General features: G+C 41.4%; 1 long non-coding RNA gene across 1 annotated transcript; it reads left to right on the top strand.

Annotated features, from left to right (window-relative positions):
- Positions 1–1,844: 1,844 nt before the first annotated feature.
- On the top strand, positions 1,845–24,590 carry LOC126648654 (uncharacterized). The gene is made up of 3 exons (XR_007630873.1): positions 1,845–1,855; positions 19,365–19,543; positions 24,527–24,590. It is a non-coding gene; the product is annotated as an uncharacterized LOC126648654 (long non-coding RNA).
- The last annotated feature ends 517 nt before the right edge of the window (positions 24,591–25,107 follow it).

The raw sequence follows: 25,107 nt of genomic DNA, 5'->3' as shown, positions 1-25,107 counted from the left end.
GGCTTTTCAGTCATCAGTCTTTTGACTAGCAGTGGGCAACAGGATCCATGAGTGGTAATGGCAATATTTTCCTATGCTTTCTCAGTCTCATCCTCTGTGTTCTCTAAAATATGTGGAGACTGTTGAATTTTATGGGTAGATGTTTGGAATGCCAACTCAGTTTACATTATGAATAATAACTCATCAACATTTCACCAGGAAAAAAATTATAATTAAAACAGACTCTAAAAATTATTTACATATTTTACAGTACCACAGGAATGTAGTGGTTTATTATGTCAGTTCTGTCAGGATAGGATTATTCCTGTATATGTTAAATCCCAGGTTCCTGCACAACCGTGGCAAATTAACTGCAAGAACAAAACCAAATGTGCCTGCTGCTTAAAGCTGAGCTAATTTTGTAGAACAAACACATTTTACTGTTTCCCTCTGTGTACTTTTATTTATACCTAGCTAGATCTTCTTCTCTCTCAGGAACTATTTCAAAAGTAGTAAAACTATAACAACCCCAAAAAAGAAATGAAAAATGATGTTGTGACAGGTCTTGGTTCCCTGTGTGGTCTGATGGCCCCCTCCAAAGCCCACCCAAAGGAGTCAGTGGCCCTAGACAGGGAGAAGGGGACCAGTGTGCTTCCATCAGTGTGGTATTTGGATGCTTCGGAAAACTGTCCAGTGAGATTGCATGGCTCACCCTGAGGTAATATGTGAGATAGCTTTTTGATTTGTTTTATATTTTTAAAGGCAGGAAAGCCTGTCAGCCTAAAACCTTTTCAGAAATTACCTCTAACTCACAGAGTTGCTCTTAAAATCACCACTTTGCCTTGGTTACCCCAAATGGAGTAAAGAGCTAGAGAAGATGTTACAGAACTATAACAGATGATTGACATGTTTCTGAAGTTGAAGTTATTTGAGCTGCTAATGGAGGATTTAGTCTAAATGAGATTGTTTTAAAGTTGTGATTGTAGAAGCCAAATATTTTATTTGATATAAAAGGAAATCATAAAAGCATAGAATCCTAGAATCAGCTAGGTTGAAAAGGATGTCTGAGATCAAGTCAAACCCTTGATCCACTACCACCATGGTTACTAGACTATAGAACTAAGTGCTACATCCAGTCTCCCCTTAAAAACCTCCAGGGATGGAATACCCACCACTTCCCTGGGCAGCCCATTTCAATGCCTGATTACCCTCTCTGTAAAGAATTTCTCCATAATATCTAACCTAAATCTCCCCAGGCAGGTGTCACAGGCTCACTCCATCCCCTGCCAGACTCAGTGGGTGATAATCCTGCTGCTGTGCTCAGCACACAGGTCAGGCACCCAGGGCTGGAGTCACCTCTCCTTTGCTTAGCGCTAAGTTGAGCTCCGGATTCCCCTCTGCAAGGACTATCCTTTTCCATCATTTCTACAGGGGGCCCTGGAGATTCCTTTCCTAATTACAGCACTTCAGATAAAATTTTGCTCAGATGGCTCTGGACCCAAACATTGAATTAATAAGATCTGATAACTCAGCATCACTATTACATCTCCCATTTCTGTGCATAGTTTGTTTCAGCTGCAAGTTCTTTATAGCAGCATCTGTCTTTCATTACATGATTGCATGGTATCTGGGACTGTGGAGCAATTAGACATAAAAATAAGAATGAGAAAAGTATTTAACTTATTTAACTTACATTTAACTTCGTTGTGCTGAATGATGGTAGGGGAATATGACTTCCAAATAAATAGTCTGCTATTTATTCATGCTGACTTTTATTCTTGTCTGGTGAGCTGCAGTTCCTCTTTGGAGCAAAAGCCAACATTGCCATATGAAAATACCAATTGCTGTGTTCCTGTGCAGTCTCTCCAAAAGCCTTGTGAGTATCTTTCCTTTTGTCTGGGAGGGCATTTCATGTATTTGTGTGTGAATTGTTCCTAAAACAAAGATGCATTCTCACTCTCAGGCTGTGAACCTGGCACATATTTTCTTTAGAAAAGATCAGACTATCTGAATAAAAGCTGCTTCAATACTGCCTTGCAAGTGTGTTCAGCTCTGTTGGAAAATGAACAATGGATTTGTTACTAAAAGTGCCATAAATTATGTTTGATTTTGCTTACTGCCTAGAGAGTAATTAAAAAGCCATTTAAATGGATAATAAATTATGTGGAAAACATAAATTGAATTTTCATGCAAGAAGATGGTTCAATAATCTAATCACACATAAACTTCATGCTGGAGAGCTCTGCTTTTTTTCTTTATGGGACTTCTGAAGTAAATTGCCCCCCAGTCTCTAATGAATTGCATATACATACACTCTGCCATAAAAAAATCTCAATTTAATGGTCTGTCAGATATGGCTATTCCTATGTCTGGATACTCTGTTTATCTAAATGTCTTTCTGGTGCTGCTACTTAAAAAATTGAACACAGAAGAAGTCAAGATCAACTCTGAAGGCAGCTATGTAAATGATGCCAGAGGCTGCCTTTTCTTTTGGGTAGGAGGCACATTTCTTATCATCATTAGTTTTCCAGCCTTCTGCTCAGCTACACAAAAACAGTGGTGGTTATTCACAGCAGGACCAGCAGGTCCCTCCTACACACAACAGGCTGAGGCAGGTAATACCAACTTCTGCAGAAAACACAGAAAACATTATCACTAGTAAGCCTGTTTGCCTCACTAAATTGTTTGTCTAATAGGAAAAAAGTGGCATGAGCAGAACAAGCAGAAATTGGGATCAGAGCATCTGTTGCTTGAAGGTAGCATAGCACTGGGCTGAAGGCAAATCCCTCAATACCAGCTAATTGGGAGATTTTGCAGTGAATCAGAAGCTTGTGGTTCATTCCCATCCTAGACATGCCTGCAGGGAAGGCAGAAGTGTGGGGTGAATGGAGGATTTGCACTTGGACCAGCCAAGACCCTTTGCTTTTCCATCATTTCCTTGTCTGTTGAGGTAATCTGACAACCATTTGGATCTGTTGGTAAAGAGCTCCATCAGTACTGTGCAAGGCTGTGCCACGAACACCAGTGATGTGCTCCACACCTGTGAGATGTTCATACTTAACCAGGTAGCTGGAAGAGAAGCTCATAAACATCTGAAAGCTGGAGAGCTGAGATGGTGAACTGGAGTGACTGGTACAGTTCCTGGCAGGAGACCCAGCTGACACCTAGGGCTGCATGACAACACTGAGACCTCATTTGCTGATAAAGTTTTGCAAGCATTTGCTGACATCCACAGATTATGTGTATTGTGGGGGCAAGGACAGTGATGTCATCCCTAAGGGGTTCTGCCTGGGACCTGTGGATTACATTGCATCAGAAGATGCCTGTGTTATCAGTGTAAAACCAATTAAAATTCTTCCTCCTTTTGAGCTGGATGTTGGTCCATGATAATGTCATTCCTGTGACAGTGACACTGAAGGAAAAGCCACAGACAGCTTGGTGTAAACAAGTGAAACTCATGACAGTGTCACCCTCTATCCTCACTAAGGCATCGTGCGAGCTCAGCATTACTGAGGCAGCAACAATATATGGGGGACAAGGAAGCAACAGTTGCTGTATTTGAAATATATCAGACTGTTTACCTTTTTTAGGAGAATTCTTTTGGTAGACATGAGTTCCAAACAGAATAAGAAATGTTTGAAGTGTTTGAGCCTAAAGACTGCAGTATTGCAACGTATGCCCCTCACAGAGGTGCTGAGAGAAGTTGAACAGTCTCATTGGCTCCAATCTGCAGCATGAGAGCTAGGGATGACCGCTCCAGGAAGAAAACCAGATCCTCTCACTAAATAGACTCCAAAGAATAAAGGAAGTAAAAAAGTAAACATTTGGTACCAGTCAAAACAAGAGACATTTCTGCAGAGATGATGGGTGCTAAATATATCCCAGTGCTTGAGGCATCAGAAGGGCTCGGGCAGTGGCCCTTAGATAAACATTGCATGGTGTTGTGGCCGTGTAGCTTTGTCCTGGAAACTCTTTTGGGTTCCTTTCATAACCAAAGGTTTTTCATGATAAAATAAGAGCTTGGAGGGAGTTATGCTCTATATCAGAACATGTCTCTGGATCATCAACACCTTTGGAAACAGCAGTAGTGGCAGCTTGTGCATCACAGCTCTAGCAAACCAGGAAGGCCAGAGAGAGCAACTTCACCCTTAGTCCTTCCTTCACAAAATGTTTGATCTTTGTACATGGGAAGGCACTGTTAAATGAACGTGGCCATAAATTATTTCTTGCCTCTGGCGAACAGAGGTGATTTTCAGTTCGAAAATATGAAATTCTAATGAAGAAAAAAGTTAGTGGGGAAATGTGCTTCCAGCACACTCTCTGGAGATTTTGATTAAAGTGCTAGGGAGTGAAATGCAGAACTGGAGATTGTTATGTAGTGCTGTGAATTAAAAAAAAAAAAAAAAGCCACAAACAAGCAAAATCCTACCATGGTCACAAACAAAACGTAGATTGTCATTACCAGGGCAGAAAAATGATGCTGTATAAAATAATAGAGATTGTTAACACATGGTGGCTAACACAGCGTGTTCATTAGCTTTTTTCACAAGTGAAGGGCATGCTCTTGGTGGTCTACTACTAGACACCCAGTTGGGTAATTTTCAGACATTAACAAACATACGCAATTAAAGTATGCATGGTTTAGGGATGGAAATACTTAAGAGAAGAATAGGGGGTGTTTTCTATTAGCTTCCTAAGAATGTTAATGTCAAAGAAGTTCATCTGGCAAAAGGGCAAAAGAGTCAAGTAAAGGAACTGATTTTGGTATCATTGGGAAGAGTTTTTATTTCTTTAGGGAAAAGTAGGCAGTGAGGAATAGTAGGTAGATTTAATTTGTATAGAAGAAAAGCCATTAGTCCACAAGATAGAATTGCTAACTTTTCTAGTAGTCAGGATACATCTGAAATAGTAATGCTTGACTTCACAGTTTGGTTAGCAAGGATTTAATATGTGACACAATATTACTATGGATATATCAACACTCATCCTATGTTCCTCTGTGACTGTTAAGTGGAGAAGGCATCAAAATAATATGTCAGGTAAAAATAGCATGACTTCTGTCTCCAGTCTATGTTTATCACTGTTACTGAACAAAGCTTCACTAGTAAAGCATGTATTATCACCTACTGATATTTGATTCCCACAGATAGAGACACAGTTATGGCACCGTTTTCTAAATGGTATTTTTGCACAATGTCCACACTAGCAAAACAGTGCATTATAAGCACTATTGCTAATACAGCACCCATGTCATTATATATGTTGTCCACACTTGATGAGCTTTGAAAACATGGACTATCAAGGTATCCACAGCCACAGTGGTGCGTTGGATTTCATCCAAATGCTCCAAATGTCTGACTAAGCTCTGGGACTCTGAAATGGGTGAATGTGCTTGCCGGTTCTAAGTAAAACCCAAAAGATGCAGTGATGGCTCTCCTCCATGTGGGTGACAGCAAGAGGAACTCTGAAGTGGAGAACCTTCACTGTGTGGAATTGCCAGGTCGTGTCCCAGGAGCTTGTGGCTGGAGAGCAGACTTGCCCTGCCTGGAGGAAGACCCCTGGAAGCACAGGGGAAGCAAAAGAATGAGACACTGTATGCGAGTACAGGAAGGAAAAAGCGAGCTCAAAATCTTGGACGGTCCCAAAAGAGAGCCTAAGTGGTAATATAATTAATATCTGGGACAAAAAGGAGGAGCTGGAGCTCCATATCCAGTCAGGAAATTATGATATCAAAGGAATAACTGAGAGAGGTCTTTCATAAAGACAGGCAGGGTAAAAGAGGCGAAGAATCATAGAATCATAGAATCAGCCAGGTTGGAAAGGACCTCTGAGATCAAGTCCAATCCTTGATCCACTACCATTCTGGTTTACTAGACCGTGGCACTAAGTGCCACATCCAGTCTCATCTGCTTGTAGGCCTCTAGTGAGTTGAACATATGAAAAAACTTTTGTTTCTGTCATAGCCATTGGACTTGAGTCGTTTAATTTTCTATTAAAACAACATCATGCTGAATGCATTTTATTCAGATTGAACACCAAGGATTCAAATAGCCAAAGAGTAAAAATAGGCAGGCTTGTAAAATGCACTTTGAGACAATTTCTTCTTCTGTCTGGTTTCCAGAGGAAATAACACTTGTGCAACCACATTGTCTGTGTGTAACTCTCTGTCTGCCTCTCTGCCTGGCTGTTTAATATCTGAGCCCATTCACAGATACCAAGAAAATTTGAAGGAGTCAGAGGTGTCAACAAAATATATTTCATGAAAGAGTGTCTAGGAGGAGAAGGCTCTTTGTCAGTGGAGGAGAAAGGTTGTGGTGTAACAGAGAGGAAGAGTGCAGTCAAAGCTTACAAAACCCAGCTCTAACACACCAGAGTGAATACACTGAAGATGAAGCTGTGAAAACTCCACACAAAGCCAACACTTGATCAGGGCTTGAACATCACTAGTTGTGAATCAGACAGAGGACAATTTTTTGTAAAACTACCTGAATAATAGAATCAGAATCATAGAATTAACTGGGTTGGAAGAGACCTCCAAGATCATCAAGTCCAACCCTTAATCCAACCCCACTATGATTCCTAGATCACATCCAACCTCATCTTAAAAACCTCCAGGGATGGTGAATCCACCACCTCTCTGGGCAGGCCATTCCAATGCCTGATCACTCTCTCTGTAAAGAACTTCTTTCTAATATCCAACCTAATAAGTCTGATATATTGAGGAACCAGGCATTGACTACAACTTGGTCTTTACTCAATTCAAGATTTCATCCATGGTGTTTGGTTGCAAAGAGGTTAGGCATTAGCACAAGCTAGATAAGCTGTGTTCCTTTAGGTCATGTGGGAACACATGTGAGATCTTGGTTGGAGCAAGAACATGACTTTTTCTTTTGTGTTTGTAGCAGGAGGAACCAAATCTCCAGGGACTCAGGCTGACTTCACAAAACTCTTTTCAATTTTGGATTTGAACCAAATTTCTGGTTTCCAGCACTGAAGGAACTTGGCAAAATTCCCTTTAGGATTTTCTAATAAAGACAGTAAAAACGACGTTTCCATATTGTTAGAAGGAAGCTGAAAAACCTAAAAAGCTAGGGTAGAGATGAAGAATCACTTCACCACTCTCATCCTTTCCTCAAGCAATAGTCAGTTTTCTTTACACAATGCATGCAGGATGGAGGAGAACACAGAACAGAATTGAAACGTAGCACATGCATAGCTGACAAAAAAAAAAAAATCTGTGAATGAAATGCAGTATTTGGAGTCAAGAGATAACAGCAGGTATGCTTGCCTCTACACTTCCATCCAGTTAAAAGTTTGAATTCATTGCAAGAGGGGAAGCTAGAAATTGCTACATCCACCTCCTATTTCTGCTTTTATCCCTCCCATCAAGCCAGGACAGAACACTGAGTGTAGCCTCAATATACAACTGTGCAGTTGCACAACTGACATTGTACTTCTTGCTTTCCTTAAACAAGTCTTGCCTTTCAGATGTTTGAACATGTCTGGTCCTGGTCATCACTGAATAAACTGAGGCTAAGTCAGGTAACTGTGTTGTATTTTACATCTCTTTTTCTAAGACTTTTTTTTTTTTTTTGAGGGGTTATCTTACACTGTGGTTTGTCCACTCCTTAAACAATGCTTCAAATCACACTCCACTTTGGACTGCTGCATTGTAAGTTAAGCATTTTCCTCTTCTTCACCACACTCCCAAATATTTTGCCAGCAGTCACTGCAAAGTTAAGCTTTTTGACAATACCCAGTCACACCATGTTAATGAGAAAAATTTAGCTTGGGCTCTAAAGTTCTACCACCCACAGACACTGTACCACCCACAGATGTGTTGCTGTAACCTTGTCTTCTTCCCTTTATTTTCCTTCCCCCTTTCAGTAAGCACAGAGACCATGAGCCCTCCATGAACGAGGCTCCCCGCTAGCCCCTGCCCCCTCACTTGTCCTCACTGAGAGGTCTGTGGGAAAACACTGTGCCACTTTCCATGGGAAGCAAGGTACACAGATCATAAGTGGAACCAAAATCCCGTTTATCTGGGTCCCAACCTAAAATTCAGGTGGGACTTTGCTAGCTCTGTTCTTCTCTACCTGGAAGCTTGGAAGGGTACCTTTGGCCTACTGCTTCAAAATAGTCCAAAATATTTCTAGAGTATATTTTAAGACACTCTAAAATAAATTTAAAGTTGAATTTAAGTATTTAACAGTTTCCCTGATCTCGCAATTCAAAATACAATTGCTATAGTGGCTAACATATCATTACATACAACTTTAAATGCTTCCATATGGAAAGTATGCAGACAAAACAGAGCAAATTCTGAAGAAAAGACCTCCAGAAAGTGAAGTGAATGGCATGTGTAGAAAACTTGAGAGTACAAAATATGTGCTAACATTACAGCTGGTGAAACAATGACCAGGGCAAACCCATGTAATTGTCCACAACAATCTGGGAGTGTAAACAGGCAAGGGGGGGCAGGGGAAGGAGAAATTATTTATTTAGCCTGGCAGTCAACAGTGATTTGGGATTGTGGTGTCACAAAAAAAAAAAGAGACTACCAGAGCCCCAACAGCATGTACATGCTCAGTCACGCAGAAACTGCCTCTCTGGGTCAACCGCTCGAAGGAGAGATCTCCCGTTGTGCAGGGACAGCTGCTGCACCAGCACAGGGGAGATGCGGCAGCCACAGGCACTGAGGCTCTGGCTCTGCGTTTTTGCCTCCCAGACAGGATTGAGAAAGTGGAGCCCATTGTTCCCGGGGTCTTTAGGCGTTGCTTTACTCGGCTGCCTCATTTCCATAAAGCTCCCTGGCCTCCCAGTAGCCCAAATTGATTTCATGAATACAGTTTTGTGTGTTTTAGGATTCATTATTCCCCATGTCCCACCCTCTCAGTTTTGTACTAGGTAATCTTGGTCCCTGTGCAGAAAGATCCTGCTGGTGCCTTAATTAAAAACTCTGGGCACAAAATAAAAGCATTTTCCTTTCCTCATCTGTGTGCCAGCCACACACTTATGCCTGCTTTCCTGTTTCAGCTGAAAACGAACAGGAAGGAAGGAGACATCACAGCCTGTAGCTCTGGGATAGGCAATAGCATGGCTTGGGAGAATGGAGGAGGAGGCTCCTTTGCATCTAGAAAACCTGGAAACCCATGGCAAAAATAAAATGTAGAGTGGAAAATGTAAGAGAAAGTGAATGAGTTCTTCCTTCTTCACTCCCATCCCCAGGCATATCTACATTTCTCTACATTATCACTGCAGCTGAAATGCTTGGTGCAGGAAGTTTGCTAAACTTCTCTTCAGAAGCTCCTTATTGCACGTGCTAGATAGTGGTCTAGATACTTTTCAAAAGCTTGACTCAGCCTTTGTTTTGCAGGCTCTCGATAATCCAGGGAAGAGTAAGGAACCACAAAGATGAGCAACAAAAAAATACATAGTCTCTTCTAAGAACTGCTTCATGTTGAAGTTGAGGTTCTGCATGCCTATATGAAGTAACCCTGATTTTTGCATGTCATAGCAAAGTTGTGGAATCATAACAGTGTTAGTACTAGAATATATCATCAAATATTTAGCAGTTTTCACCATCTTCTTGCCATCACAGGCCAGTTAACCAATAGACCTTCTAGTTTTATTTACCCCAAAGACAGCAATTTCTCTTCACCTGGGGAAATCTTCCTAGATGGTGCCTTTAAGAACACATTTCATGCCATTAAGCTCCTGCGGTTTTTTTCCTCTTCTTTGCCATCTTATCCCTGAACTGGCACCAGCCTAATAATTCCTTTATATCTATTTAAGTCTGGCAGCACTATCATTATTCATTTGTACTACTGTGGTGATCCAGAAGACATCTTGTCAACCTCAGTGATGCCATTTGGTGGGTAAAACCTTTGTTCATCAAATTTAAGAACTCATAGTCTCCCATATAAATATTTGCAGGTGCTTCCTCACAGTCAGCAAGACTGATACATTTAGTTCCTTCTAATAAGTCTCTTGCTATAGCTCATTAATCACTGTTATTGCCCTCTCAATGCATTTGGTAAATGTAGCAATAAGGTATTAAGGCAATGTCTAAACCCACTTTTATTTTGCTATTCATTAAAGAATCCATAAGTAGCTCTTCATTCAAAAGAACCTTTGCAGAATTCACCAGCACTGTAAATATTTGTGTAAATAAATAATTGTATTCAAAATAACATCCTGAATAGGAGGTCCTATATACAGGAGGTTTATCTGACCAGTGTGTGATCTTGCGCCTATTTTATCTGTTTAAGAAATATACTAACTATTCTTCTGAAAGGTTATTAATGTTTCAACAGCGGCCATATGTAAGAACTGTTTTACCAAGCAAGTAAAGTAAAATTTGTGTATCCACATTCTTTTTGCAATAATTTTGAAGCATAACTGAAACATAGCTGAAGCATAAATTCACAAATCATAATTTAAAAACCTAATATAAAAACAAAACAAAAAGGCCACTAATGCTTTAGATACAAAAGTCACATTACTAATTTTAATAACTTGTTCTTTAGTTCTTCTATGTAAAAATGTATTTAACCTGGGTAACTTCTCTTCTGGAGAGATACAGAAGAAATTCTTTCACATTCCTGCTTAGAAAGGTTTTGTCTCAGTTGGGAAAGGTTCTGTGGAATTAGTCTCCTCCTTGTTGCACGTTGATATTGATGTAGCACCTCTGGTATACAGGTAAAGCAACAGCAGAAAGAAAGATAAGATAAATGAGATTGTGGTTAATAAATCTCATCAAAAAACACGAATGCTGCAATCTTAATTTAGGCTTAAAGATCTTAAAGGACAAAGCAGTAGCAGCATCTACTTGTGCATGTACTTTTCACAACATAGAATCCTAGGATCATAGAATTGTTTAGTTTGGATAAGACCCTTAAGATCATTAAGTCCAACTGTAAAGCTTACACTGCCAAGTCCACCACTAAAGCACGTCCCTAAGCACATCTACATCTTTAAAATACCTCTAGGGATGGTGACTCAATCACTTCCCTGGGCAGCCTGTTCATGTTCAGAGTATTGTGTCCTGCACATAAGGAGATGTACTTCTGTACCACAGATTACATGGTGCTTAAAATGATTATGGGGAAGAGAAAAAAATCAGAGGCCTGGAACACAGAGATCTTTTCTCCAGTCCATATTAGTGCGTCTACAAAGGAAGTGAATGCAGTTCTCTGACCTCAATTTGCACCATCAGGTAATAAAGACAGAATGCTACAAAAGTTAAACATGTTTTTGAGACGAAGTCACTAAATCCTGCTTCCTCCCTCTGTCCCATAGGAACCGGGCATCTGCAATGGTGAGGTGGAATTGCAAATGACCATTTCTGTGTAGGAAAGTGTGTACATAGGTTAAACTGATGCTTGGAGTGTGGCACTCCTGCTCTGAGTGCCCACTGCATCTCTTTTCTCCCTCTGAGTTTCAGCAGAAAAGAGACTAAATGCCTCACAGAAGCAGCTCACACAGCTCTGGTAACAATGACTAATCCTGGGTTACGATGCAGCCATCAGCCTCCATAGGTAGCAGAGCTGGCCATATAGCCATATTCCTTGGCTCCTGGTCAGTTTTCCCCAAATTTCTCTATGCCTTTCTGTCCTGTGTTTTTTCTGTTGAAACATCCCCCAGTGTCATGTCACCTGTCTCCTTTAGAACATACTGTGTCATTGGGCTGATTTGCTTTAATTCATCTGGACATGCTAATGGCAGGTACTACCAAGATAGAATAATATTAAAGGAGTAGAGACTACTCTGGAAAAAATGTAATTTTTCAATGAAAGGCAATATTTATCAAATTGAACATGGAAAAATTCAGGTTTTTGGTCTAAAATACTTTTTCTGATTGCGTGTGTGCTGAGTTGCTTCTTAAAAAGTCATGCGCAGATAACTTAAAACCATCATTAACTTCTATTAGTATTCCATTCAAAAAGTTTCTATATACCAGATGTTATTCCACGGTTACTGTAGATACCTTACATGCTTCTTACAGGGAGGAAGTGTTCTCTTAGTTACCACTGTGCTAATTATTAGCAAACGTTCACCGGCAAAAGGTAATTAGCAAATTATTATTAGCAATCAAATCAGGCCATGCAAAAATTTCTCCACTAGGGTCACAGGCTAAAGAGAGAAAATGCAAAAAAAGCATCTTTAAGAAGCATAAAATAATAAGGCTTGATTCACATAGAAAAATTATTCAGCACAGCAAACTGAGGCTGTCAATATATTTGAGAGATGCTGCAACCCCAGCAGTAACCTCTTCACTCATAAGGACAGCTGCATCCAAGAAGGTTATGATTAGTAGGTTTGCACTGTGTGCCTCAAGAGCAGCAATCAGTTGACAAAGAACAAAGCAGGCAGGACCATAAGTAACTGCTGCTGTTTCCACGCAATGGTAAATGAAAAGCACTGAGGGACATCAGGGCCAGCATGTACTACTCACTATAACTGGAAGGAAGGGACAAGAACACAATCACAAAACTGTTAGCTTGTTTGAAAAGGCCGTGTCAGTTTTAACTCCTCGTGGCTGAAAAGCCAGGCTTTCAATGTGGGGATATCTTAGTAAGTAATTATATATTTATTCATCCTTGGGGCAGCATAAATAAGAAACTCCTGTTTCTAAAACAGCCCCCTATCACATGCAGAGCAGCTGATGGAACAAAGAACCACATTTGTACATGCTCAGAGTGACACCCTGGATACGCACTGCTGCCGGAGCCTGGCGCTGCTGGAGAGGTACTGCTCTGTGTCCACAGAAATCATCCTCCCATCATGCCCTGTGGTGCATCCAGCCTCAGTGTTAGTATTTTGGTTCAGAAGAGTACAACCGGCAAGGATGCAAATGAAAAGGAAATATATTGCATGTGAAGCTGATGGATTGCTTCATGCTTTCCTTAGCATTAAAAAGCTTATTGCTTTTTTTCAGCCACGAAAATGCAAGTTCTCTTACTTTACCACTTACTATTCTACTTTAACCCATGCCAGACTAATTTCCAATGTCCAAGGAACCCGCTCTCCCTTGGGATACTATCAAGACTCTGGGCTGGTTTTCTCTTTATGAAACAGAGAAGTTAACTCTGCATTGGGACAGCTGTGACATAGCTGTCAGTTCCTTTTCATTATCAGCAGCCCCCAGCTGGATGTCTGGAATTCACAGACACTGGGAGAGACTCATGTTTGCTTGAATTTTAAAAACAGGTTGCTTGCTGGGAATGAATACCCTGCCACAGTTGCTCAACTTTGCGTCTTTGAAAGTAAAAGCAACTCCAGTGGCCGTTAAAAGCAGAAGAGAAATCAAACTTCTCCTTCTTCATCAGTTCAGAGCCTGGTTAGTGGTTGAGTGTTTTGCTTTTGCTGCAAAATCATCTGCACATGAAGTATTTTTAAAAAGACAAATATCCATAACAAAATCAGAGCTAAGAAGAAACTCCAAATTCTCATTACTTGAAATCAGTGCCCATTGCCACTAATTCAGGTAAATAATTATGCAGCTCTACTAGCTTCAGGATTTGCAGGAATTTTGGATCAGAATTTATTGCTGAGTAATTTAAAGTTAATGTCATAGATGATGTTCTGTTTGCCATATGTCATATGAGCAACCTTTGCTTAAGTCATAACCAAAGATTTGGATTCATGGAGTGGCATTATCTCTTAGAACTAGAAAATTTGCTGAATTTCTCCTAGAAGGGGCATGCAGCTGTTGTCTATAACAACAGTTTCAAGTATTTCTCTCCCTAATCCAAATTAGCTAATGACTTGGAGGAATACTTTACTTACTTGTTTCTCAAGTAAACTTCCCAATGTGAAACTAAGCTTGTCGTGTCACAGATTAGGTCAGTTCCCTTTTGGGATTTCAGGCTGCCCTTAGCACAGAGGTCCACTTCTCCTTGTTTTGGCCTCACTTCGAAATATACCTTGTTTCTGTGTTACCCACATAGGAACAATCTATAGGTTATTGAAGTCCAGTGGCAAGAAGGCGGCAGTAATGGGAGCACTGTCAGCTTTAGTTAAATTAAGTGCTGAGCACAGCAGAAAATACAGTTTACTGGCTCGTGCCTGTAAAACAAAGGTACTCTATATGAATAAGCAGGCCTGCTACTTTGTTTAGGGCCTTGTCTAACTTTGGCAGGAAAAGTTGCAGCTTCCATTTTATTCTTAAACATGATCCTGTAGTGATCAACATCAGAGATATGTACTAGCAGGTGTAATTTGGACATAGTCTGGGCATAAATTGGCATTTCTGTTGAATAAGGCATAGTTCCCAGCAAGGTGGTTATTGCATTCTTTTGGTCCTATGTTCATGTTATTCCAGCTGTGAGAGTACAAATTGTCAGTGCAGAATTAGGGTAGCATGGACAAGCTTATAGCACATGTGGCATAAAGTTTTCTAGGACAAAGAAATTTTCACAGACATTTGGATCACAAAATGTTTGAGGCTGGAGTGAATGTCTCAAGGTCATCCAGGCCTCATGGAGGTCATCTTCTCTGAAGTAATACAGTGTGTTTCTACCAGATCAGTTCTCTGCACTATGGACCAGCTGCATTTTTTACGTCGTACAGACCAAAAGAGACCAGCTTCCTATATGGCTGAACTACAATCTCACTGACAGTTTTAAGTGTTCTAAATTAATATGTCTCTTTTTTTGGTTTTTTTTTTTTTTTTTTTTTTGCCTGGGTTTGTTTGTTTGTTTTGTTTTAAATATGCTTAGGTTACAAGGGAGTGGAAAAATCTGGCGAGTTGGTTGAGATGCTGTGTCTTATGACTGCATAAAAGAAGTCCAAGGACTTGTCTCCCACCACCATGGTCATGGTCCACCCCACAACAAATTTCTCTTGTTAGAGTGGCCCAAACCAGGATTAGGCAGGGAGATAGCAATGGGACAGGGAAAGTGATCAGGACTCAGTCTTGTGTGTCCTCCTCCTTTCCCTTTACTTAACACTATAACCATGCTCACAAATAGTTGGTGAATTCCTTAATTTTTCTGGACTATATGTGGAATACGAACAGGAAAAGGTTGCTTTAAATTGCCTTGATATTTCCCATGGTCCTTAGGACATCTGGCCACATGTCTATTTCCAACATAAAACATGTCATCTTGAAGTGATCTGCTTCATAATCCAAGAACTGCTCCAATAGCAGCAAATACTCCAGCCATACCTTTTCGTCCTTACACAAGCTTTTATTTGGAAAAGGTTTTAAATGTACAGAAACTTTTCAGAAACCTGAGTTCTACCAGTTTGAAGGCATTTTTCAAAAAGCAAATAAACGTAAGGAAGAACTTTTGGGATTTCTTTTCATGTTTTCTTAAATGTTTTATCCATTCTCTTACTGCTCATGTGCTAAGCCTAGCAAGCGGTCTGAGAAGTGCACCTAGCTCTAAATCTTAACTTCAGCACTGACTTTACAGAAGATGAATCATGACCCTGAACTCACACACCATTTCATAAGTACTCCCATATCAAAAACATCAAATCTATGCAAATTACTTTCTTTGTACCTTCTTTGTATCCAATTACCTACTTATTGTACAACAACTACCCTGAGAAACGTATTCAAAAAAAAATTCAAGGTGACACCAAATTTATCTTCAGCCTCCAAAAACAGAGATGAGTAGGAGGGACTTGACAAAGAACTGTTCGTACCACCTTCTATATCACTGTTAAACTCAAGAGGATCACTAAATCCTCTGCAACACCTGGCACATAAAATCTTATCTCCCTCAAAATCCACAGGGATATTCATGGAGCTTACCTGCAAGGTCTGAGAAATGATTAAACCAAGCAGGCTGACTCAGTGTTTTTTACCTACATGAATTCTGTGCTACTGTGTTGTTCACCAGAGGTTCAAAATAAATGCAGATTTTGCTTTGTCAAGGCGCTAACACATCCAGGCAGGATCCCTTTTGCATCCAAGCATTTTAGAGTCTGTATCAAAGCATTGCAATGAAAATCTGCATGCTTCTGCCACAGTGTGCTTATCCTAGTAAAGGCCACGTCATTCAGCAGCAGCTCGTGAGCTTACCTTACAGATCTGTTTCTGTGGTGCTGTGGCCCTGCGAGGGTGTGTTCTGCTGTGACTGGGGGGGACACTTGACCGTCTTGATGGCGCTTTGGCACAGAAAGCACATTATGCCTTTGGTGAAGTGTCATTTAAAAAGAAAAAAAAGAGATTTCACTTTCTGTTTGTAACACAAACAGCAGCTCAGTAATGTGCAGCCAGCTTTCACATATATTTGGAAATAAAAGAATACCTTCTTATGGTAACTAGTACCAAATGTAGACAACTCTTATGCTAAATTGTGTCTGTCTGAAGAGGATTATTATTATGGTGCAGCACAGAAGATTTATTACATGGTGGCTTTCTTCCTGAAGTTAACAGCTGTCTTTTGTTTTAATCATTGTGTATATAAGGAAAATAAAGTCATAAGACATTGAGCACTTCTAGTTCTTAAGGGCACTCTGCGTTGCCAAGGAGAAAGCCTAAAGCCTGCATAACAGCAGAACACAGAGTAGCCTTAATTTTGAGAGCACATAGTAATTTTACTGTAGATGAGAACTCTGAAAGGAAGCCTCTTTCATTTCCAGCACAATTCACTTGTTTGTGTGAACTTTTTGGCACACTAATGCAAGGAGAAATAGAGAGGTACTTTTCAGCTAGCAAGCATCCATTTCCTTCTCTGAGGCAGCAATAATCATTGTTGAAATCCATCTTTAAAAACAGGAAGCTTTATCATTTTGATTTTCTAGCAACCTCGCCCTTTCTTGTGAACCTGGCCCTGGCTACAAATCATCTGCTTTGATTCAAGCACGACTGTTATAAGACTGAAGTGCAGGTATTTCCTATTTTGCTCTAAAGCACATACGGCGTGTGCTTAGAAACAGCCCTGCTCAGAGTGATTCATCCAGCCCTGAGCAGGAGCACTTCTTAATGGAGCCTTACACAGGAGACCCACATGTTCATACAGTGCTTTTGTTTATGTTTTGTTTCTAAGAAATAGAGGGAATGAAGCAAGATCTCTTGTACTGGGAAAATACTATCTGTGAGGAAAGCAGAAGGAAAGTGCTGAGGATGAGTTTGCAGGGACCACAGCAAAGATGATGTTTTTTGATATATCAGCAACAAGTAAATGCCTCTCCTAGTGGTACTTAGCAAGAAGGCCTCTCCCCACAAGAATGTAACAGACTCACCACTGCAGTGATGTTGTCAAATACATTCCATCCCCTCTTGAATGGATCCTTCACAGCACATACAGGGTTGGGCACCTACATGCTTGGTGGTGCTATTTGCTCCTGAGAGGAGCAGTCAGCCAAGACCACTGCCTACCCAGCACCACTCTCTAGTGTGGCCCCAATCCCACTCTGTGTTTCTGCACCAGAAACATTCCTGAGATGCCCCAGGCACTGGGCCACCCTACAGGAGAAAACCCTTCCACTCCCCACTCCACATGCAAGCTGATGCCCAGCTGATGAGCCCCCGGGACGTGTTAGCCTGGGAAATTGCTGTCATTGCTTTTGTCTCATGCTTTTGTCTTGTGCTGACTGTGAAGTAATCCTGGGGTGATGATGGTAGAGGAAAGGATGTTGGCTCAGATGCAAACCACTGTTAACACTGCTTTATTCCCAGGAGGGCTCAGTGAACACCTCTCTAAATAAACCCATGTAGTGGGCGTTTAAATAGATAATAAGAGGAGCCAACAAGAAATACTTGGAAAGAATAGTAAACCAGGTCAATGTACATTTACAGGCATCTCCAGTTCAGTAGAGAACAGCATATCACACTACTTCTTGCAGGAGTTTTACTGCTTTCCTCAAGCAGGCTGGAGACAGATAATGGGAGGTGGTCTGGGAACTTAGTTTCTATGTTGCCTTGCACTGTTTGGATAACCTTAAAAAAAAAAAAAACACCTCTTGTTTTTCCTGGGACCTTTCCCCTGTTTCTCCCACCCAGAACATACTGGTCATCCAGAGGAGCTTCATGCAGGGAGACAAAGGTCCAAGTACACCAGCTCCATGGAGTTCCATGCATTAACTAAGTTACACTGAGGCCAATATACCTAAAGAGAGTACCGTTCCGGCACTGCTGGTACCCTCTGTATGGCATTGTGTGCTCTGTGCTATTGTGTCTTTGTGGCATGTCTGTTCTGCACAGACATCAGCTAAGTTAGCTGCAGAGCCTGGAGCTAGCGTTGTGCTGGAAGTAACTGATCTGCCTTGGTCATACTGCTGTCAAAATCACAGTTTCTGAAACAGTGAATAGGACATCCTTAGCAAGCTCCCTTCACTGGCATCACTGCTTTTGTCTCTTGAGAGCAGCTGCCTACACTGCCTCCAGTTCTCAGCACCTCCTTCCCCTCCCCACTGCCTGTGGTCCCCACCCCCTGCCCTTGGCCAGCAGCTAGCACCCCTGGGAAAGTTCCCCCAGCACCTCCAGTGAAGGGGTGCTAACCATGCAGCCTTCTCCTGGTGCCTTCTTGAGCACCTCCACAGAGCCCTGCACAGCGTGGGCTTCCTCAGGTTCCCCACATACCCCAGCGTGGCCAGAAGTGTCTGGGGAGCTGCTGAGGAAGTGACGAGTGCTGGCCACAAATACAGATTGTGTCCTGGCTGTGAACTCAGCAGGCAGGAACTACAATGTACTTCTGTGGTCTAAAGCAGCATTTTTAGTGCTTTTTTATTCTCTGGAGTTTCTTTTGCTTTGGACACACTGGACATCACCGATTAGAGATAAGAAAAGGGGAGAGGAGGATTTCTCATTTGCAAACACAACACTCTGCTTCCAGAAGAGATTTTGCAAATTCTTTGCAAGCAGGGGAGCAGAAACGCAGAAATCATGGAAAATGCATCAGGTTTTACACTCATAATACCTGTGTGATCACGCCCAGCTGACTGACAGGAGCGGGCTCTCTTGAGCCTTGTTTCTGCTTGCTGTCACCAGGAGGTTTTGAACATGCACATGTCACACACCAGGAAAACTGCATGACACAGGCAGAAAGTGTTTCTGATGGGAAAGGAAGAAAACAACTCTACAGACTGGGAAGAAAATATGAAAACAAGCAATCTGGGCCAAGAGTCTAAACTCTTTCCCTTGAATGCTTTCCCAATCTGTGACCTCTCATTATTTGATTATCACAAGGCAAATCTAGAGAGTGTACTCACTGATTCCTGTATAAATGCTAACCTGGAGCATGGGTCACACTTGCATACTTTGCATTTTTACTGGTGCATATGAAGCCTGAGCACTCTGGCAATGTGTTCTGAGTCAACTGTGAAGAGCCAGAACAGTGGAGAAACTGCTTATTGCAACAGATCAATCAAGACAGACCGGGCCAAATGTTGCTCGATATTGGCTCTTATATTTCTGTTTATTATAGGTCTAATGGATGGAGTGCCCAGCAACTTCATCTGTGATTTCTGATATGCATGGCTCCAATCAGAGAGCTTACTGAAGCTTTTTCCTGGTCCCATTAAGTAGCAGCTGTGCAGAAGATGGACATGGATGATCAAGTAAGAGAGCAAATGAAGCAACACTGATCAGCACAGCAAGCTGAAGGTACCACTTCCTTTTTGTAGTTCTGATTTTTGTAGGCAACAGGGCAAAGGATGTTTTTAAAGGTACATTAAAAAAGCTGCACAGTAGGCTGCTACTAGACAGCAGTGGACTTTTCAGTGAATACACTCCAACTCTGAGGGGAGGCATGGTGGTTCTGGCATGGACCATTTGAGGCTCTGATAGTGAAGACGTGAAGCACTTGCTCATGTTGTCACACCAGCGTGCAAGTAGTGCGATGTAGAAAAACTGGTGTGCCAGGAAGAAGACAGAACACAGTAAAATCTGATAAGGGAGGATGAAGATGGGGCTGCAGGGGTTGTGCCCCTAAGACAGAAGGGTGTGGCAGCTGGTGACAGTTTGGAAGAGAGAAGAAAAAAGAGATAAATAGCCTCTTTCCTCCTCAGCTCTTGTGGTAAACAGTGATGATTAAGATCTGAACTGATTTATATTGACTGCAGCTATTGCTGTCTCACTTATCCCTGTTCTTTGCAACGTAACCCCCTCACACCCTAGCCATCACTCTGCTCTTATTGATTGTGATTTTGCATAAGGAACAGGCTGACTTTCTTCCCACCCACACACAGTTGTCAGGCTTTTTGTGTACAATAGTGATTCTAAAATCCTTGGGCAAATTTCTTGCTCCGAAATCTTCCAAACCACTTTTGACAGTATTGTTTTATCTTCCTAGTCTGCAAAGCACTCAGAAAAGTCATATGTAAAGCTAGCTTTATCATAGTTAGTGGAGAAATTCAAACATTGCATGTGGTAAAAGCTTATGTCTCAGCAAATTTTACATTTTCTTGTGCAACAGGGATTTGCATGCACAAATCACATCTTTGTACATCAGATGTTGTACACAAGTTAGTCAGACACATGCAAAGTTTCAATTCTGTCTGAGAAGCAGGATCCAAGCAAGCAGTGTTAGTGGCAACACAGCCCACTGCTGCTCTCACATATCCTTAGCCTCTTGAGTCCCTGAGAATTGTGCTGCTCCTAACATAATATGCCTTATAAAAGAAAAAAAAAAACAACCTTCCCTTTCTTTTTCATAGGGTATGACTTAAGCTGCTCAGACTTCGATCCAGGAAACCAAAGAAGGATGTGGTTTTTTAAAGCAGCATTAACAGGTAGTGTGTAGGCAATTAATTAATTATCACAGCATTTAAGCCAGGTTTAGTGAATTGTATAAAAGGAGTAGGCAAGAAAGAGGTAGAAAAGCTCCTTAAGCAAAGTGAGTAGCTACTGATTTTACAAGGACACCTGAAACTAAGAAACACATACTAATTTTGTCTTTAACACAGCCCCTGTGGACCCAAAAAGAGAGGCTGTTGACGATGAGATTGTAATTTTTGACATGGGTAGAGTTTTGCAGTCCAGCTGACTTGGTCCACACTGTTAAGAACAGTGGTCTTCCTGCATCCTCTGGGTGCTTTGCTTCTTCACAGAATGGAACAAGTTAAATATTCACCATACCAAACAAAGGAGTTAGCATAGCACCCTGCAGAGAGCTAGCACAGGGGAGAGTTAAAAAGGAGGAAGAATGAATCCCTCTTTCATAAGTAATATGGATTTGCACCCACACCTCTTTGTTTCCTTCAGATTGTACAATCCATTTAAACCGATTAACTAATGGGATACAAATTTGCAATGTACCCATGTAACAATCAACTCTTGTCCGAGGGAGATTGACTCCAGCTCATCCTGGTGCCCTGGCCCCCTGTGCCATGCCTCCCTCCTGCTCTCAGCACTCCCATCCAATCCCACCAGCCGCCTCCTCCTCTGGGGAAGTCTCTGTGGGGCTGCTTCTGCAGTGGTGGGCAAATGCAATTTTTGTGACCCCACCTCAACTTGCCATGCCAGCACACGGTGAAAGTATTACACAAAACCCCAACTTTTGTCACATCCTCTTTCTGCCACTTCATCCTATGGCCATCAAAGAGGAAAGGAATCCCAAAGCCACAGGAAAAAAGAATGGAAACAAATGTGAGACGGGTTTTCCCTGATCCCTCTCAAAATTATTCTACACTTCTCACTTTGAGAAGAATTGGTCTATCTCACATACCCCCAGCACTCTGAGTAGGTTTTGGTTTTGATTAAAAATAAGCACAACCTAAAAGAAATTAAGGTAGTTACTAGATTTTTCTTTTTCCTTTAAAAAGCAAAAATAGATGAAAGGAAGAATACATACCAGGAATTTTCAGATGAATTTTTTTTTCATGTCCTATTGTGGTCATACTTATTAATGATATATAATGCCTGCTCTCAGTTTAGTGATTAATTTTTTTTTGTTTATTTATATGAGTGTGATGAAGGGATGCCAGTGTTAGAGTTGTGTTTCAGTCCAGCAGGCTGGATAGGAAGGAAACAGGTTTAATCAAGGCAGGGGTTGCTGATACCAACACATGACTTCTGAATTCATAGCAATAGCTGAAAGATGTGCTTTTGCCATAGAAAAAGAAGCATTTTTTGTTTTGAATGGTGAGAGAGGACACGAGTGCATGTTATTTTTTTCAGAAAAGCTTTTACTCTCACATTACCAAGAGGAGAGATGGAACCTCAGCAGATTCACTTTTAAGCACTGAGGAAAAATAGTCAAGTTTCAGAGTATTGGCATCTTTTTTTGAACAGAAAATTGCTTGATATTTTTATCCCTGAAGACATTTTTAGCATCCAGATTTGCTTTAGGTGGTTTCCCCAGGCAATTATGTAAAGAAAGCAGCCCAGTACTATTAATTTGCCTTTACCTTGCTTCGTGCTGTGCCTGGTGGCAGAGTGTTGTTCTTCAGTTTCCCATGCTTTCTCATGAAAAATGAGAACACTGAATTCTTAGCTAAACAATGCAGTTTTGCAGTTTTGTTTATTTTTGCAAATTAAAATCCTGGTTCAGCACAGTGTTAGCTTTGGACGTAGCAGCTTGTATTAGCAGTGGACCTAAAAGCTAGAGTTAGCATGGTGTGGATTTGGCTGTTATATTCCTCCAGGTAAAACACAGCTGCCAGCCTTAGATCTTCATGCACAAAACATCTTTTTCTATAGCACAGGAACCAGAAAAATATCCAGGGATTAAGTTATCTACGAGTTTTGTTGCAGTGGTTGAGCTCAACATTGTTCAGTGTTCCAGAAGGGTGAGGATCACTGAGTGCTAGCCATGGAGAATGGTAGCAGCAATTTTTGAAGAAGACCAGAGGGGAAACACATACAGAACAAGAAGGGGAAGAGAGAACAAGTGGAGTAAAGAGATGAGGGAGAGGAAAGAAAAGGAGAAGCAGATAGAGCAAGACAGAGAAATAAGTAAAGCACAGTGGTGCTCTGCAGGAACAAAAGCAGAAATGGAAGTGAAAGAGGGGGTATTTCGAAGGGACACTCAGCACCAGCCCAGCTGCAATGGGTCAGCACTTCTCAACCATAATGCACTAAGGTCCTGTACAACACACTTGCCCAAGCGCAAAGGAGAGGTCTCTCTCATGACTGCTGCTGAGGGCACTCTGCACCAGCTGCCCACAGAAACAGTCCTGGTCTGCTCTCCTTAGTAAGGCAGAGCAACACTAAATGAGGCTCTCTGAAAAGCGAGATTACTGCAAGATAAGGTGGGAAATCCCTCCTGACTTAGAGAAATAGCCAGAATCACCACTGTTATCACTCCTGATCCATTTTTATGCTGAAGTATGGCTACCCCAGTTGGCTGAAGTGAAGAAACTAAAACAAATATAGGAGAGCCCTTCCCCACAGTCAGTAAACTCCCAGCAAGTAGCCAGCTTACTGGGACAGAGGATCCTTGTGGAGTCACGGTAATTTGTTATTTTCATTCTGCCGCGTCAGCTTTTCCTGTGTCTGTGTCACAGAAAAAGTCAGTTGCCTGAAACAAACTTCAGTTGATCTGAAGTCTGAACTAGCCCTGACCCTAATGACTCATTCCCATATTTTCCTTATTTGTTCACTCGCCAAGAAAAACTCCCCTTGGTTTGCCAGATTTTCAGGATTTTCAGAATTTTCACTCTTTGGGCTGTAAGTTTGGAGGGATTCTTTTTGTGGATAGTTTGACTTGATCTTTTTATTTTGCTCCCCTTTTACTTTATGTGGTTTATGTAGTGTGGCAGGCTGGAGCAGACAGGAATGTGCTCCCTAAGCCCATGCACATTTCCATGTTAGGGAGAGATAGAGATAACTTGGAAGGCTGAACTCTCTTCTGGACCCCAGGCAACATATCCTAATATTCAGTTACTCTCGTAGCTGTGGAGGATGTTAGTGCACCAGTGCTGCTTATTCTGAAGTATTTGTCAAGCTGTGCTGTGTGAGTCCAAAGGAACAGCTGCTCTGAATTTCTCTAGAAATGGTTATCTCTAAGCAGATTCAGCTGATTTCTTTAATTTCTGCTTTGGTTTTGGTCTGTCTGGTCTCCATGCCACCTCACCACTGGGACAGCCACACTTAGAGAGGAGCTTTCTTTTGAAAGATGTCGGTGATTCATAGGCTCCTACCACAGCTCTCTGCAGCCCTTCAAACAACTGCTTTACTTGCAGAACAAACCAGAAATAGGAAGTTTGCAAGCCAGGTTGCTGGTGTTGTAAAACTGAAGTAATACATTAAAAAATTATTAATGCATTCATTTGACACACTCTTATTTTGTACTTACAAAAGGTTTGTAATGGCACTTTTATTATGCTATCCAGTATTCTTACACCACTTCACATGTTGTTAGCTTCACCTGCCAGTGATAAGGTACACAGCAGGACAAAGCATCAATGGCAAAGCCTAAAATTTTAATTCAATAACTCATTTAATGGTAAGACTTTGACAAAGTTTGAAAAAAATGTTCTATGATTGAGTCACAGTCTTGATTTTTACAAGTCCAAATTTTAAGCAGGCTCCTGCTTTCTTAACTACATATTCATTTGTGTTCATTGTAGGCTGTATTTTTATAACTTATGTCAGAGTAGTGTCTAAGTTTACCACAAAAATTCACTCCAACCCTTCTTTTTGCAGTGACTTTTCCATGCAGATGTGCCACAGTGAACCCAAGCCCCAGCAAACCCAACGAGGATGAGCCAGGAAATGAAATGCTGAGAATCTCAGACTTGAACTGGAAGGCAGCCAGGGCACACTCCGAAAGCAAGCAGAAAGGCTTCTGCCTTGAATGTAGGTCACTGCTCACTTACGGAAATTCACTGCTCATGTGAAGATTGCCATGAAGCAGTGCATTAGGGAGAGCAAGCAAACATGTAATGCTTTCTGTGTGGTAATTATAGTAGTGTGAGGGGAAAGGCTCCCAATTGCTTTGGCTTTCTCTACTCCATTTTCCCCACGTCTGTGAAAGTGAGGCATGTGAGTGTCTGACATCACTAGAGAGATTCCTCGAGGGCATATTTCACTTGGAAGCATAGTTTAAATACAAAGTTTCTTGAAATAAATGAGGCATCTGTCTTTTGTCTTTTTAAATAGATTACACTCAGTAAGTTGTTCCAGGCTAAACTCTATTGTCAAGCAAGGAGATGCCAGTGAGTTAATTTCCCCATTGCCTGAAGATCCTTGTCCACAAGCCTGCCTGCAGCAATTGATGGGGATCA

The sequence above is a fragment of the Myiozetetes cayanensis genome, unplaced genomic scaffold (genome assembly GCF_022539395.1).
Source record: "Myiozetetes cayanensis isolate MyiCay16 unplaced genomic scaffold, myiCay2020 scf5-8, whole genome shotgun sequence".
In the NCBI taxonomy this organism is placed as follows: domain Eukaryota; kingdom Metazoa; phylum Chordata; class Aves; order Passeriformes; family Tyrannidae; genus Myiozetetes; species Myiozetetes cayanensis.
Note: the sequence above shows the minus strand (reverse complement) of the source record. Positions and strands in the feature narration are given on the sequence as shown.